The sequence below is a fragment of the Macaca fascicularis genome, chromosome 15 (assembly GCF_037993035.2).
Source record: "Macaca fascicularis isolate 582-1 chromosome 15, T2T-MFA8v1.1".
Taxonomy (NCBI): Eukaryota; Metazoa; Chordata; class Mammalia; order Primates; family Cercopithecidae; genus Macaca; species Macaca fascicularis.
In genome coordinates, this window is record NC_088389.1 from 97,501,726 (window position 1) to 97,520,349 (window position 18,624).

Sequence of the window (18,624 nt, forward strand, 5' to 3'; positions counted from 1 at the left end):
TAGGCTTAGTCAGCAAGCGATGGGTTCAAACACCTGGGTGTGTATATTATAAAGAATGGTCTGTTCCAGGCATCTTTTTGCAGAACAATGTGTAGGTGAGAAGAGTACCTGTAGGGCTTAATGTAAACCTCTCAAAGATAGAGTAATGTCCCTCTTAATCCGTCTGTTTCCTGCACTTAGCAGAATGCCTCAGCATGAAGTGGGTGCACCAAAGTCTTGGAAGCTAAAAGGGCATCCAGCACTTGGAGTCAGTGATGCACAATTCTTAGATTTGGCTCTTCCATTTGCTAACAATCATGTCTTCAATAAGTTACTTCATCTTTTTGAATCTTCATTTCCTCATTTGTAAAATGGACAATGATTGTGATACCTCTCTCAACAGTAGGATTTTGATGACTAAATAAACTGGTGATGTGAAAATTGCTTTGTATGTTTTATACTATCTGATGTTTGATTATTTTTATTATTAGTTTGATAATGGGGCAACAATATGAAAATTAGATTAACTGCATACTTATCTGTGGGTCAGGAGACAGAGTTTCTTAACGGCAGGACTCAATGGCTACAAAATAAATATTGGCATTACACATTGACCTTCAATGCAGTGACAAATGTATATTTCTGAAATTCTAATGAAAACATTAGAAAGAAACTACTAGATAATTAGAAAGTTATATATTCTTATAGATTAGTTGGATTATACTTTTTGTTTTTATTTTAGAAATAAACACTTTTTGTTTAAAATTGTGATCATAAAGGTTTATTATAGAGAATTTAGATGATACAGATTAGAAAGATGAAAATAAAAATCACTTGTAATTCCATTGTCTGTAGGTGACCTCATTAACTACAGTCTACTATAGTCTGCTATTTTTTCTCTACATATACAAGTTTTTGAGCATTACCTACAGTCTGCTATTTTTCTCTACATATATATGTATTTAAGCGTTATGTGTAATAAAAATGAACCATACAATATACGCTATTTTGCTTACCAAACAATATGTTGGGTATTTCTTTTCATGTTAATGTAAGCAGATTTGTAATATTATTTTTAACACCAGCATAGTTTTTTTTTATGAGTATGTGGGGCAATTTATTTACCAATGCCTTCTTTTAGAAGGGGTATTTATTTCCAATGATTTTATCATAAATACGGCCATAGTTTACACACATATTTTTATTATTTTATAATTTTCCTTAGGAAAAGTGACTCAGTGTGAAATTTGGGAATAATGAATTTTTAATATGGATTTAATATATAGATTTTTAAGGATACCTAGGCTTTTAGGGGAATTAAGACATACTGCCAAATTAAACTACAAAATAGATATTAATTTATACTCCTACCAGCATTGTTCAAGTTTGCTAGTTTCTATATATTCTCAACATTTGGCATTAAAAAATTTGTCAATCTGATAAAGATTATTACCTAATTACTATTTGAAATAACACTCCTTTGGTTACTAGAGAGTTGTAAATTTTTAATATATTTATCAGACATTTAAATTTCTTTTTTGAAAAACTCCCTATTTATTTTCCTAATTTTTTTCCACTTTGGTCTTCATTTAAAAATATTGATTTATAGAAGTGAGGTAGGCAATCTTTAAAATGGTTACTCCAAGGTAGATTGGAAAAAGAAAATGTGGCACATATATACGATAGAATATTACAGAGCCCCCCAAAAACAAAACAAAATCATGTCCTTTGCAGCAACATGGATGCAGCTGGCGGCCACTATTCTAAGCAAATTAACACAGGAACAGAAAACCAAATACTGCATGTTTTCACTTATAGGTGAGAGCTAAACATTGGGTACTCAGGGACATAAAGATGGCAATGACAGATAGTGGTGACTACTAGAGGTGGGAAGGAAAGAGGTGGCAAGGGCTGAAAAACTGTTGAGTACTATGCTCAGTGTCTGGGTAATAGGATCATTCCTACCCCAAACCTCAGCATCACGTACATACCCAGGTAACAAACCTACACATGTGTCTCCTGAATCTAAAATGAAAGTAAAAAAAAAAAAAAAAAAAAAAGACAAAAGTAATAATATAAAATAAATTGGTTCCCAACGGTTATTTCCTCCAGGTATTCACATATGTAAATACATTTCTCCCTCACCCCCATTAAATATGGGCTAGAAATAGTGACTTGATTCTGGTGAATAGAAGACGGTGAGTCATGGGATGTCACTTCTGAAATTAGGTTACCCGAAAAGTGACTTCCATGTTGCTCACCTTTTCTTTTGTTACTTTCTCCCCCTTTCCCTCTCTCAGAGTCCTGACTCTAGGAGAAGCAAGCTGATGTGTTGTGAGCTGCCCTTTGGAAAGATCCACACTGCAAGGAACTAATGCCTCCAACCAGTAGCCAGCAAAGACATGAGTTTTGTCAACAGCCATGTGAGTGAGTCATGAAATGAATACTTCATGAGCTTCCAAGAGTCATGTGAGTAAACTTAGAAGCAAATCCTTCCTCAGTAGAGCCTAGAAGTGACAAAAGCCCTGGCCAACACATTGATTGCAGATTTGCAGAGAGATTAGCTGCACAAACATTCCTGACATACATAACTTACAATAGTTGTTTCCTGTTTGAATACACTAAGTATTGGATAATATGTTACACAGGGATAGATAAATTATACGAGGATCTTTTCAACAATATAGGACACTAGATTTTTTAGAGGCCTCACACCTAAAGATGCTGCATAAAATACAGATGATATATTTCTTAATGTGTACATGAATTGTCAGGAAAATAAAGGAACACTTAGAAATACAAGAAGTAAAATCTCAGTAGCTGATAAGCAAATACTATAGTCTGTTTTGCCTTTGAGATATCTGCCAGTCCCTGGTGACTCAGGTCCTGGGTTTTAATGAACTCATGACAGAAGCAAAGCCTTGGGCCTAGGCAGATTGGGAAGTCCAATTAGAAACCTTCACCCCCATTCACATGTGATCAAACATGTGGCATGCTCAATGGGTGACACTGATATGGTTTGGCTATGTCCCCATACAAATCTCATCTTGAATTGTAGTTCCCACAATCTCCACATGTCATGGGACGGACCCAGTGGGAGGTAACCGAATCATGGAGGTTACCTCATGCTGCCGTTCTCATGATAGTGAGTGAGTTCTCACAAGATCTGTGGTTTAGCAGGGGGTATTTCCCTCTTAGCTCTTATACTTCTCTCTCCTGCCACCATGTGAAGGATGTGTTTGCTTCCCCCTTTACCAGGATTGTAAGTTTCCTGAGGCCTCCCCAGCCCTGCAGAACTGTGAGTCAATTAAACCTCTTCCTTTATAAATTATCCAGTCTCAGGTAGTTCTTTATAGCAGCATGAGAATGGACTAATATAGACCTAGAAAAGAAACTTCCATGAGAAAGAAGATGACTTTGACATGCCTTTGGCTTCACCCTGGATAGAGAAGAGTAAAAAAGATTAAAGTATCCCATTAAAATCCTTATGCACAAGCTCATAAAACACAGAGGTGTGGGGCTTAAACTAATACTGATTGTGTGACACAAAATTCTAAACTAAAATTTAGTTTAAAGTTTTTCCTGGTTGATAATTCTCCAAGGTGTTTAGCAGAAGCAAATGTAAATTATTTCTGGAGGACCACAGTTTATACAAACACCTAAAAGAATTTCCATAAATCCATCATAAAATTTACAAGGCACAAGAACTCAAAAACTCGCTGAGCACAGGAGGGAACAAACCACCATGAGCAAGTCATGAGAAATAACAACAAAGCACGTTATTCTATCTATGAAAACTGCAGATAATGGAATGATTGAACACTGAATATAAAATCAGTATGTTTTATGTTTATAGAAATAAAATACTATGTTGAATGTGTGGTAAAAGAATATAAGGCTCTCAAAACTGACCAGATATATTTGAAAAAGGACCAAATAGAGCGTTTAGAAATGTAAAATATGACCATTTCCATTAAAAAGTCAGCGGACAGAATAAACAGAAGATTAGACACAGGTAAACAGGAACTATGGAAAGGAGATTTGAGAAAGTACAGCATATGTAGCCCATAGAAACAGGGACATGGAGGATAGGGTGAAAAGACCTGCAAACATAATTGGATTTCCAAGAGGAGATAATAGAATGGAGGAGAGACGATGATAGAAGAGACAATGGGTGAAAATTTCCTAACAATGGTCAAAGACACCAGTTAGAAAACTCAGTGAATCTCAAGCACAATAAATAAAACGATATCCAAACTTAGACATCAAAATAAAATTACAGAATACCAAAGACAAAACTGAAAACTTTAACAGTAGCCAGAGATTAAAACAACAACAACAACAACGATTAAAGTAGAACTATAATTAGACCAACAGCAGGCTGCCTTAGATTTTTATTGCTGCTGTGACAAATTATCACAAATTTAGTGGCTTAAAAAACATACAGTTATTCTCTTATAGTCTTGGAGGTCAGAAGTTCAAAATGAATCTTATGGGGCCAAAATCAAGATATCAGCGAGCTGGTTCCTTCCAGAGATTCCAAGGGAAACCCTGTTCCTCGCACCTCCTGGCTTCTAAAGGCTGCGCGCACTCCACAGCTCCATTACACCAATCTCTATCAACATGTTTACTACCACTCACTTTAATCCTAGTACCTATCTCTTATCATGACTCTTGTGTTTATTTCGTGTAGGCAAATAATCCAGAAGAATCTCCACATCTCAAGATCCTTAACTCAATCACATCTGTAAAGTCCGTTTTATCATGTAAAGTAACATATTCACAGATTCCAGGGATTAGAATGAGGACATTTTGGGAAGGTCATTATTCCGCTTACCATAGCAACCTCAGAAAGCCAAAGACAGTGACACGATATGTTAAAAATACTGATACCTGGACTTCTATACCTAGTGAAACCACTTTTTAAGAAATGAGAGGTCGGGCACGGTGGCTCATGCCTGTAACCCAGGCACTTTGGGAGGCTGAGGTGGGCGGATCACGATGTCAGGAGAACGAGACCATCCTGGCTAACACGGTGAAACCCCGTCTCTACTAAAAATACAAAAAAAAAAATTAGCCAGGCCTGGTGGTGGGCGCCTGTAGTCCCAGCTACTCGGGAGGCTGAGGCAGGAGAATGGTGTGAAACCAAGAGGCGGAGCTTGCAGTGAGCCAAGATTGTGCCACTGCACTCCAGCCTGGGCGACAGAGCGAGACTCTGTCTCAAAAAAAAAAAAAAAAGGAAATGAGATAAAATAAACGTATTTCAGAGCAATTAAAATAGAGAGCACGAAGAAATTAAATTAGTTTTCTAATTCATCAAAGGAATTCCTAAAAGATAAACCTCAGAAGAAAAGAAATAATCCCAGAAAAAAAGGCATGAATACAGAAATAATGGTAAGCAAAGGAATCACTAATGCCTGGGAAGATTTAAACAAACACTAGCTGAAAAAAATAATAAATCACAAGAAAAATTAGAAAGTATCCCCAGACAAATAAAAATGAAAAAAAATCAAAACTTACAAAATGCGGCAAAAGCAGTGCCAAGAGAGAAATTTACAGCTGCAAACCTTTGCGTTAAAAAAGAAGAAAGATATCAATAACCTAACCTTATACTTTAAAAAACTGGAAAAAGAAAACAATCTGAAACCAAAGTTAGCAGAAGGAAAGAAATAATAAATATTAGAACCGAGATAAACAAAATAGAGAATAGAAAAACAGTAGAGAAAATTTAAAAACAAAGATTTGCTTCTTCAAAAAGATCAATAAAATTGATAAGTCTTTAGCTAGATTGACTAAGAAAAAAAGAGGAAAGACTTAACTAAAATCAAACAAAATGAGGCACATGATTGGAAATTTTATGAAAAACAAAAGAATTGTAAGAGAAAATTATGAAGAACTGTACACCAACAACTAGATGAAGTGGATAAATTCCTAGAAGTACACATCCTACCAAGACTGAATCATGAAGAAATGGAAAATCTGAATAACAAAAATTTCTCAACAAAGAAAAGCCCAGGGTTCAATGGCTTTACTGATGAATTTTACTAAACATTCAAAGAAGAATTGATGCCAATCCTCCTCAAACTTTTCTTAAAAACTAAAGAGGAGGGAACACTTCCAAACACATTCTATGGGGTAAGCATTACACCGATACCAAAGCCAGACAGAGACAATGCAAGAAAAGAAAATTAAGGACCAATGTTCCCGATGGAATATTGATGCAAAAATACTCAACAACTTACCAGCAAACTGAATTCAACAGTACATTAAAAGGCTTATACACCATGACAAAGTGAAATTTCTTTGTGAAATACAAGGATGTTGTTTTTACCATTTCTGGTCAATGTAGTACTAGAAGTCTTAGCTAGAACAATTAGACAAAAGAAATAAATAAAAGGCATACAAAGTGGAAAGGAAAGAGTGAAAGTATCTCCATTTGCAGATGGTATTATTTTATACATAAAAAACCCTAAGATTATACACACATACACACACCCTGTTAGAATTAACAATAAACTAATTAAGCAAAGTTTCAAGAAAAAAATCAACACAAAATGTTTAGTTGCATTTCTATATACTCACAACGAATCATCCAAAAAGAAAATCAAGAAAACAAAACAATTTACAATAGCATCAAAAACAATAAAATACTTAGAAATGAACTTAACCAAGGAGGAGAAAAACCTGTACACTGAGAACTACAAAATGTTGCTGAAATAAAGAAGGCACAAAAAAATGGATAGACATTCCGTGTACATGAATTGGAATAATTAATAGTTAAAAAGTCAATACCACCCAAAACAGCTTACAGTTTCAGTGGAATCTCTATCAAAATCCAAAGGATGTTTTTTCAGCAACAAAAAACATCCATCTCAACATTCATATGGAAAGCCTTAAGGGACCCCAAATAGCCTAAACAATATTGAAAGAGAACGAACTTGGAGGTCTCACACTTTCTGATTACAAAACTACCAAGCTACAGTCATTAAAACAGTTTGCTATTGAAATAAAGCCAGGCATATAGACAAATGGAATAGAACACAAAGTCCAGACATAAACCCTCACATATATGGTCAAATGATCTTTGGTAAGGTTGCCAAAACCATTCAGTGTGAAAACCATGTGTTTCACCATTTGTTGAAATGGGGAAATTTCAACAAATGGTACCGGGCAAGAAAAAGAAGTTGGACACATACATTATACCACATATAAAAATTAACAAAAAGTTCTCAAAGACCCAAGTATAAAACTTAAAACTGTAAAACCCTTAGAAGAAAACATGGGAGAGGCTGGGCGTGGTGGCTTGTGCCTGTAATCCCAGCATTTTGAGAGGCCAAAGCGGGCAGATCACTTGAGCTCAGGAGTTCAAGACCACCCTGAGCAACATGGCAAACCTAGTCTCTAAAAAGAAATAGCCAGGCGTGATGGCATGCACCTGTAGTCTCAGCTACTAAGGAGGCTGAGGTGGGAGGATTGCTTGTGCCCTAAGATAGAGGTTGTAGTGAGTCAAGATTATGCCACTGCACTCCAGCCTAAGTGATAGAGCGAGACCCTATCTCCAAAATAAAAAAATAAAATAAAATAAAAGAAGAAAAAATTTTGAGAAAAATCTTAATGAAATTGGATTCAGTAACATTTTTTGGACAGGACACCAAAGACATAAGCAACAGCAACAAAACAGAAAAATTGGACTTCACAAAATTTGTAAAATTTTGTACATTAAAAGGCAATTTCAATGGAGTAAAAAAGTGATCCACATAATGGGAGAAAATATTTGCAAATTATATGTCTGATAGAGGGTTAATATCTAGCTACATAGAGAACTCCTATATTAAAAAACTCATCAATAACAAGAAAAACAAACAACCCATATCAAAAATGGTCAAAGAACTTGAATAGACATTTCTCCAAAGAAAATATATAAATGCCCAGTAAGCACATGAAAAGATGTTCAATGTCACTATTCATTAGGGAAATACACATGAAAACTGCAATGAGATATGACCTCACATCCAGTGGTATGGTTTCTATGGAAAAAAGAAAAAAAAAAAAACAGAAAGTAACAGATGGTGACAAGAATGTGGAGAAATTGGAATCCTTGTTGGTGGGAATGTAAAATGGTATGGCCACTGTGGAAAACAGTATGACAGTTTGCAATTAAAACTAAAATTACTATATGATCCAGCAGTTCCACTTCTGAGTAAATAAAAAAACTGAAAGCAGAATCTCAAATATATTTGCATATTTATGTTCATAGCAGCATTATTCACAATAGTGAAAACATGAAAGCAACCAAAGTGTCCATTGATGGATTAATGGGTAAGAAAATATGATATATACATACAATGGAACATTATTCAGCCTTCAAAAGAAATGCTAACATATACTACAACTACATCATGGATGAACCTTTAGAACATTACGCTAAGTGAAATAAGCCAGTCACAAAAGACACATGCTGTATAATTCCACTTACATGAGACACTTAGAGTAGTCAAAATCAGAGACAGAAAGTGGAATGGTGGTTGCCCACTAGTGGGAGGAGTTATCATTTAATGGGTACAGAGTTTCAGTTTTACAAGATGAAAAGAGTTATAGAGATGAATGGTGGTGATTATTGTACATTATGAATAGATTTAATAATACTGAACTTACAATTATAAATTTTTAAGATGGTAATTTGTATGTGGTACCTTTTACTACAATAAAAAGATGGAAAAAAAATGAATGTCAACTTATACCAACATAACTTTTTATATATATGATCATATATTTTTCTGTTTACCTTACTAATATGATGGGTTATATTATTTATTTATATTGAACTATCTTTATATTCTTCAATTAAAGTATTATGTTATCATGTATTATTCACTTAACATATTGAGGGATTATTCTATTTGCTAACATTCAATTTTGAAGTTTTACACCTATAATAATTGGTACAATTGATATGTTTTGCTGCCATTTCTTTGTCTAGCTTTGGCTTCCACAATACGTTAATTTTATAAAGTGAACTGGGAATTTTTCTCTTCTCCTGAGTTCTGGGATAATTTATATAGAGATACATATCTATTTTTTTTTTTTTTTTTGAGTCAGGTTCTTGCTCTGTCACCCAAGCTGGGGTACGGTGGCACAATCATGGCTCACTGCAGCCTTGATCTCCCTGGCTCAATTGATCCTTCCACCTCAGCCTTCCAAATAGCTGCTATTACAGGTGTGCACCACCACATCTAGCTAATTTTTAAATTTTTTTGTAGAAATGAAGTCTCACCATGTTCCCCAGGCTGGTCTTGAACTCCTGGGCTCAAGCAATCCTCCCATCTTGACCTCCCAAAGTGCTGGGATTACGGGTGTGAGCTACCGCACCCAGCCAAAACATATCTATATTTTGAGGGCTTGAAATCTCATAACATGATTTGGAGTTGAAATCTTTTTAGATTAGTTTTCTAACTATGTTTAATTTTTTCCATGATAAATGATCTATTCACATTTCTTTAAACCACACTGTACATTTTTCCCACCTACTCTCATGGCTAGAGGTCAAGGAAGAGACATGGCTGCCTCATCTCCCAGATGATGCCTCAGAGGCAGGGCAGAGAGAATTCACAGCAGCAAGACACTACTGACTCTGTGTGTGTGTGTGTGTGTGTGTTATGCATGTGTGTGAATTTGTGCTTGGTGTATGGTATGGGGGAAAGTGTGGAGTGGTGTGTGGTATGGACATGGTTATGTGTGGCGTGTGTAAGGTGTGCATGTGCGTGTGTCTGTCCATGTGTGTATATAGTATGTGGTGTAGGGGGTGGGGATGTTTGTAGGGTGTGTGTGTGTGTGTGTGTGTGTGTGTGTGTGTATGTGGTGTGATGGCAGAAATTTTTAGCCTAAAGAGCCTACTATTCTCTGCCCTTTGAGTCCTTAGAAAATTCTATGACACTTAAACACTGGGATTTCTGTTGGAAAACACTACTTAGCCCCTCCAGATTGAAAACCTCACGTAAGTATATGCGTGTAGTCCCCTAAACTCTAGGGCTCATATTGTGGAAACCAGAACACTTACATTTGAGGAAGAGTCTTGTACCTTGTTAAACTAACAGCTAAGGGTCTTCATCTTGCCAGAGAGAAACCAAATGCATACTTTGTGCCATACACCTAAAAATCATTTTATCTAAGTCATCTTATTTAGTCCTCATAAGATTTATGGAAATATTAGAAAAGCTAACTCTGTTCAAGATCTAAAAAGTGCATAAAATGGACATAAAATCACACAAGAATTACTGATATATCAAATTATATTAAAGAGCCTTTAATGAATTGGATGGACTGTGATATTTTCAAATAAAACCATTTAGTATGAGTTTATACTGTTCTGCATAAAATAAGCCCCTGCCTCTGACTATGCTGTGTTCTCCCACTTTGTGGAGTAGCCACGTATAGCATCGACATTTCCGGGCCTTCGTGGTACCAATGGGAGATAGCAAGCCCAAACAGAGGCAGTCTCAGTACCCATCAGGCCTTAGCAGAACCAAGGGCAGGAGGCTGCAGGCAAGAGGAAAGAAAAACATTGTTGGATGTCATCTGATAACTGAATAGACTTAATCATCATATAGGAGGCACCCTCTGAGGCCCTGCAGAAATACTTGGGATGGGATTTTCAGATGGATAAGGTCATATATTAACAAGCAGAAGCAAAATCCAGACTCATACTTGGGTTGCATGTAGGGATAGACCAGTGGTTCTCAAATGTTCACATGCATCAGAATCACCTGGAGGCCTGTTCAAGCACAGATCGCTGGTCCCTTTTCTAAAATTTTAATTCAGCAGATCTAGGGTGAGACTTACGAAGTTTCATTTCTAACAAGTTCCCAGGTGATGTTGAGAGCTGATGCTGCTGATCCTGGGTCCACACTTTGAAAACCTCTGATTTGGATCATTAGATAATTCTCAGTATTATTAATTAACTAGAAGATCCAGAGCCTTTCCTTGGACATGGCAATAGGCATTAGCTTTGTAGCAATCTAATGACTCGGGCTTTTTAAGAGATAAAAATCCTTGATGTCCAAATCATGGAATAATTTCAAGAGGGAACCAATATTAGGTTCACTTGTGTATTTCAAACTTTTTTTTTTTACTACAACCCATAATAAGCAATATAATCTATATTACCATATAATTATACACACACATACACATCACTGAAGTTTGCCTGTGAGGCACTCTGATCTATTCTATTCTATCGTTTTAGATACTGTATGAAACTCACTAAATTGTTTTTATGGCTCACTAAAGGATTGTAACTGGCATTTTGAAAAATACTGTATTAGGGACTGGAAGAAAAAGTATCTGCCTAATTGGTAATATGTGAGTGTTACTGCATTGGAGAAAGGTGTGATTATAATGGGAATAGTTAGCTCATCAAGTGGAATGGGTCACGCCAACCCCCCACATCAGCTGAACTTATAGGTATAAGATGCCACAGACTGCCTTTTCCTGAATTTGCCAGTCTCATGGGGTATTATTCATTCTAGTCAAATACCTTTTTAAATGGGCTTTGTGAAATATAAAATATTATTTAAAACCTAAACTAATACCAATAACAGTATATTTTAATTCAGTATAAAATCATATGTTACTAGAACATAGCCAAAATCTGTATTGTTGCATTCAGAGTTCCTCAAATTAATTTAGTAGGCTTTAAAACAAATCCCAAATACTTGAGCTAACCCATATGCATAAATAGCATGATATATGTCTCCAAATACGAGATTGTGGGAACTCCATATCATCTGGGCACTCCTTAGAACTGTTGACATCTTTTTCCGATTGCATTGAAGGGTATGTGGGTGGGTGAGAGCTAACACCTGCTTAATAATCCACAGGCCATCTCCTACTAACATGAAAATAAGTGGTGAAATTGCCATTTTTGGGGGAATTTAATTATCAGTGAAATCAGTTTGCTTGTGAAATGACTGGAATAAAAAATACATAATTTAAGATGCCAAACAATATGCACTAAAATAAACAAAAATGCCATATCTGCAGGAAAACAAGGGCAGCTTGGTGGATTCTCTTTAGCAACTGCTGAATGAGTGATCTATTGATGTACACATCAGATGCAGCTTTTATTGAGTTTCATCCCAACATAATTGTGGTTTGCAAAGCAGAGAGTGTCTTTTATTTAACCAATTTGGTCAAGATGAATAGACAGGGAGAAAGTCCAGAACCTGAAAGGCAATTTCAAAATGGCAGTTCCTAAAGAGAAAATCAGGAGTGGTTTTAGCCCCTTGCAGTGTTCTCTTTACCAAACAAGGGTTATCCTGGCAGCATTCAGAGTCCCTCTCCCACCCCACACCTCCTCTAAGAAACATTGCTCCAGAGAGCCTGCACCCCCGAAGAGCCAGCCTGAGGATCAGATGACTTTGAAAAGGTCAAAGCAGCCCTCAACAGCCCACTTGACTGTGCCTCCTTAGCCACATTTCCTTTCTCAGTGGCCAGTCTAGTTCTAGAGTCCTCACCTCCTGGGTAGAGCTGTTTCACAGAGTGGGAAGAAGAGAACATAAGAAGAGCCACTGTAGCCAAAAGAGGAAAGTCGGGAATGAGGAGTGAAAGAGCATCATCATTTGCCAGATCCAGTGGGAAAGTATGAGAATTTTCAGAGGCTGAGGCAATGAGCCCTAGGTCCAGGGGGTCAGTATGAGATCTGGAGATCTGGAGATCTGGGTATGGGAGAAAGGTGTTGGGGTGCGAGGCACAGCTTGTGAATAGGGCCAGGGCTCTGTATGCTCACACTAGAGGGATTTGGTTTAGAGCCACTTCAGACTCAGAGCTTTTCCTCACACTGCAACAATGTGGTCCTAGTAGCTGGTTTAGCAGCCTGGGCTGAGGATGGTCAGGAGTAGCAGTGAGGAATTGATCCTAAAGCCTCTGTTAACTAGGTCCATGGGTACTTTCGATTGTCAGCCATCATTTTGTCATCTTATGGTGGTCTTTCTCACACTTCAATGTGCACATAAATCACTTGGACATCTTGTTCAAATGCAGATTTGGATTTGGCAGTTCTGAGGTGGGGCCTCAGAACATGCTTTCCTATCAAGCTCCCAGGAGATGCTGACGCTGTTGGTCCAAGGACCGCACCTTGAGTAATAAGGTCCTATGAATGTTCGTGAGTTTCTATGAGGTGCCTGGCATTGCCCAATGCTTAAATACTTTACTTTAAAAACTAGAACCTGAGTAATATCTTAACTATATCTATAAATATATTCATTGTCCCACAAGTACACACACCATATCCTCTTTAATCCACCATGATTTTAAAAGAGACAGAATTCAAAATTATACTTGGACATCTTAATCTCCTGTAGAGGGATTTGGTTTCTAAATGCCAAGGCCCCGAATTATAAGGATAGAGATCAGGGTAGGGGACAGTGATAGATGGAAGGGAAGGAGAGGAAATTATTTAGGTTTATATAGAGTCTACCCTTGGCCAGATACTGTGCTAGGGAGTGAACAGAGTGGCTAAGGCTTGCTGAAATCTTACATGTGCCAAGTACCAGACTAAGTACTTTTCACATTATTTCACTTAATCTCCACACTAAACCTATATGTTTCTACTTATAAAAATCCCCATTTTACAAAAGGAAATCTCTAAATCTTTGACCTGTTAAATAGTAACCTACAGAGTTCAAGCAGTGATATCAGCTCCAAATGGGGAAAATGCGATCCCAACCGGGGAATAAGTATCTAGGGAAGTATTAATTGCTAGTCCTGTCTTTTCAAAAATGAGTAAACTTGGTCAGGATAATACAATTAGTATACGATGAAACATGCTTTCAAATCTGCCCTGACCAAATAGTGCCATTCCTTGGTACAAATAGGAAGTGTCTTGGGAGCATTAAAAATAATAAGCCCTCTACCTGAGCTCCCGCTTGACCACTGAAGTCCCATTCCCTGCAGACAGAGCCTATGCACTGGCGTTTTCTGTAAGTTGCCAGGTGATCTTGATGGGCAGCCATGGACCAGAGCCACTGCTTCATTAACATGCCCCATATGAGTTTCTAGAGAATGCTAGATTATAGACTTTAAAATTTTGATTTTATTCTGAGCCTTCCCCCAGAGCATACTGTACAGTGGAAAGATAAGGCAGGTAGGCCCCTCCATCAATAAGGAATTCATGAGCACATACCTGTATCATGTAGCACTGTTGCACTTCAATGACGTGGCTCAAGTAAACTGGCTATGTTTTTAAGTGGATTTGCCAAAATGGGGGAAGATTGCTTGCTTGCAAGAGATGGCCACTGAATTAAACTCAGAAAGAAAAAAGAATACAATGTGAAACCAAACCCAGTTTTAAGAGTCAGGCCTTGTCAAGTTCAATGGTGCTATATTTCTCAGCACATCTTTTCCAGGAGTGAGCAGACTTTGCTAATACTAAAGTTGTTGAAAGAAAATTGTTCTCTCTTCTAGCAGTACAATTAAGATATCAGGTTGGGTACTACCCAACATTCAGGATTGGCTTGTTTGGACTCCCACCATCACAGGACAGCATTTCCCAGGAAGACTTTGACTTCTGTTAGTACCAGATGCGAACAAGTATGAAGGTCTGCATGTGTGTGCACATGCAGGTAGGAAGGGGTGGATTATATAAAACAGCCTGTCAGCCACAGCGATGTTAAAGGCCAAAGAGGTTGATGAGACCCAATTCGGGATTCACTGATGATTCCACAGAGACAACCAGTTGACCTTCCAGTGGATATTCCTCCCATTTTCTCTGTGGTGCAATAGCCACAGAATGAGTAGATGGGAAATAATTTTTTTAATTGTCAAGAAATTAGTACAATGATCCTTTTTGTTTTGTAAAATAATTGTCCTATAAAGGAGAGCAAAGTATTTATCTATAGGTATTTGTTTCTCATAAATCCTTATTATTAAGTGAGCTATTGATATACTATAGATAGGGTGGGATGTCTATCAGACATATCTATTCTTGGTCCCTCAGTCATCTATTTTAACCCTGAAATAGTATGGCTGGCTACTTCTGTTTGGGCACCCACATGTTTTTTGCTCACAGAGCACAAATGGATGTGACCTCTATTCCACTTTACTCTCAAGGAAGCTCCTCTCAGACCACAGCATCTCAAAGTAGAGGTGCATCCCTCTAGGAATGTGACTATTACTAAGGTATTACTGCACAATTTCTGCCTCACTTCATATTCCTAGGCTTCACATTATTTAATTTTATTTTGCATGTTATCTCAACTATCTGGTCATTGCTCATGTCAGTGGAAAACTGACAAAAAAGTCTCTATAAAGGTTGGTATCTCTTGCTTCCAGAAATACTAGTTCTCTAATATAACCAGGCAAGAAGGGAAATGCTGGTTTTTTATTTGGCCTTATACCTGAATGTGACAATTTATTTTGGTCAACAAATTCCGTGCATTGAACATAATATTTAGATTTTTTCTTCCTTTTCAACTTTTAGGTTCGGGGTACATGTGCAGGTTTGTTACATGGGTAAATTGTATGTCACTGGGGTTTGTTGTACAAATGATTTTGTCACCACATAGTGAGCAAAGGTAGTCTTTCAACCCTCATCCTCCTCCCATTCTCCACCCTCAAGTAGGTCCCAGTGTTTATTGTTACCCTTTTTGGGTCCATGTGTACTCAATATTTAGCTTTCACTTGTAAGTGCAAACATGTGGTATTTTGTTTTCTGTTCATGCGTTAATTCACTTAGGATAATGGCCTCCAGCTGCATCCATGTTGCTGCAAAGCACATGGTTTTTTTTTTTTTTTTTTTTAAGGCTGTGTAGTATTCCATGGTATATATGTAACACATTTTTTAAATTCAGTCACCGTTTATGGGTATCTAGGTTGATTCCATGTCTTTGCTATTGTGAATGGTACTGTGCTAAACATACAAGTGTATGCATCTTTTTGGTAGAATGATTTATATCCTTGGGGTATATACTCAGTAATGGGATTGCTGGGTCAAATGGCAGTTCTGTTTTAAGTTCCAAATCTACAAGGAATTTAAGCAAATCAACCAGCAGTAAACAACCCCATTTAAAAACAGGCAAAGGGCATAAACAGACACTTCTCAAAAGAAGACATACACTTGGTCAACAAACATATGAAAGAATGCTCTACATCACTAATCATTAGAGAAATGCAATTCAAAACCACAATGAGGTACCATCTCACACCAGTCAGAATGACTATTATTAAAAAGTAAAAAAATAATGGATGTTGGCAAGGTTACAGACAAAAAGGAATGCTTATACACTGCTGGTGGGAATGTAAATTAGTTTGGCCACTGTGGAAAACAATTTGGAGGAGTTTTTATTTTTTTAAGCAATTGCTTCACTTTCTTACCTCTTAGTACTTACATCTTCTGGGCTTTAATTTTCTTATCTGAAAAATTAGATTTATTCAGCAACTATTTGTTAATCAACTGCCCTATAATAGGTGCTGTTTTGAAGGCTGGAGACATAAGAACGACTAAGAGAAATTCCTTGCCCTCGTGGAGCTTACATTCTAGTGAGTCAAACAGACAATGAATAAACAGAGTATAGTAACTACAACATAACGAATGTAATATAAATCAGACTGATAGTATTAAGAAAATAAATATAGATGCTCTTCCACTTACAATGGGGTTACAGCTTGATAAATCCATTGTAAATTGAAAATATAAGTCAAAAATGCTTTTATTACACCTAACCTACTGAACATTATACCTTAGCTTAGCCTACCTTAGGTGTGCTCAGAACACTTACGTTAGCCAACAGTTGGGCTAAATTATCCAGCAATGCAGTACACTATTGGTTGTTTACCCTGGGATCATGATGGGGGGGCTGACTGGGAGCTGTGCCTCCTGTGCTACTTACTGTCCAGCATCAAGAGAGAGTATCAAACTTCATATCGCTGGTCCAGGAAAAGATCAAAATTCCAAAATTCCAAATTTGAAGTATGGTTTCTACTGAAAGCTATCGCTTTTGCACCATCACAAAGTTGAAAAATCCTAAGTCAACCCATCACAAGTTGGGAGCCATTTGTATAAGGGGAACAGGGAATGATGGTGAGGGGCTTTGCTATTTTAGGTGGAAGGGTCAGAAGTGGCCTCTCTGAGGAGGAGACACTTGAGCCGAGTTCTGAAGAAGTGAAGGACTAAGGATGTAGATACCTGGGGGAAGCATGGTCAAGGCAGAAGAAAAGGCAGGTGCAGACACCTTGAGAAGGAGCGCAGGACAGCGGGGAGGCCAGTGTAGCTGGAGCAGGCAGCTATGGGAGAGTGTAGAAAAAGGAATCATTAGAGAAGGGGCAGGGGCGAGACCAGGTGGGGCTTCCTGAGCTCCAGTAAAGAGCTTGGATTTTATTCCCTGGGTAATGAGAAGCTACTCGAGGATTTTCAGTAGGAGAATGCTATGATCTGATTTATAGTTTGAAATGGTTTCTTTTGAAATGGTTTCTCTTGCTGCTCTGTACAGACTGCAGAGGGTCAGAGTAGAAATTAAGGGAACGGTCAGGAAGCACAGCAGGAAATCACAAGAGACAAAGAGGATACTGTGCAGATGGTGAGATGTGATGGGATATATTTTGAAGACAGGGCAGATTCACAACTCACTGAGGGGTGAAATATAGGGTATGACTTGGAGAAAAGTTAAGAATATGGAATGAATGGCTCTATCCAAAATTCAGTTTTGGACAGGTTAGGCTTGAGCTGTCCAGTGCACGTTGCGGTGGAAAAGCTTCATGGGCTACTGCACAGAGAAGTTTGGAGTTCAGAGGCACTGTCAGGGCCAGTGACACATGTCTGTGAGCCATCAGCATGTAGATAGTATTTAAAGTCAAGGAACTGGAAAGGACACCTCAGGAGTGAGGGGGAAACCCGAGAGCTGAGGACTGAGCCCTGAATCACCCTGATGCTTAGAAGTTTGAATTATGAAGGGTGTCTAGTAAAGAAGACTGACTCATTAGCTCATTGGCCATTATTAAACCAGGAGGAAATTCAAAAGTATGCTAGAGCCATTTTCAAACTTCTGTGGTAGAGCAAAATAACTTTCAAAAATTATTTATAAATCTAATCTTCCAAAGAAGGCAACAAAGACAACATATGAAAACCTTGCTGTTTTAGGAGGAGGAGTTGGGGGTACTGGAATTCTACCCTTTGGCAGACAACCTGGGCTTTGTGAAGGTCAGTTGTCACGTCCACTGAGAGAGTTTGAGGTTTCTGACTAAAGCTTCACTATTCATATATTTCTCTCTCCTGGGTTATAGATGGATGCTGGGTATTGAGAAATTACATCTTGGTAAACCCACCTTGGAGGCAGAAGAGAGAAGATAGGGCTGGCAGTAGCTATGGACTGAATGTTGTTGCTCCCCAGAATTCATATGTTGAACCCCTAATCCCCAATGTGATGGCACTGGAGGTGGGACCTTGGGAGGTGATTAGGTCATTAGAGTAGAGCCCTCGTAATGGGATTAGCACCTTTATAAGAAGAGATAGAAGAGAGCCTGATTCCTCTCCCTCCCTCCCTCCCTCCCTCCCTCCCTCCCTCCCTCCCTCCCTCCCTCTCTCCCTCCCTCTCTCTCTCCCTCCCTCCCTCTCTCCCTCCTCCCCTCCACCTCTAAGGACATAACCAGGAAGCA

General features: G+C 37.9%; 1 long non-coding RNA gene across 1 annotated transcript in view; it reads left to right on the top strand.

Annotated features, from left to right (window-relative positions):
• Positions 1–18,624, top strand: part of LOC123569122 (uncharacterized) — a 216,655-nt gene that overhangs the window by 110,410 nt on the left and 87,621 nt on the right. Inside the window, exon 2 of the long non-coding RNA XR_006692650.2 lies at positions 2,280–2,448. This is a non-coding gene — a long non-coding RNA (uncharacterized lncRNA). The remainder of the gene's footprint in view (positions 1–2,279; positions 2,449–18,624) is intronic.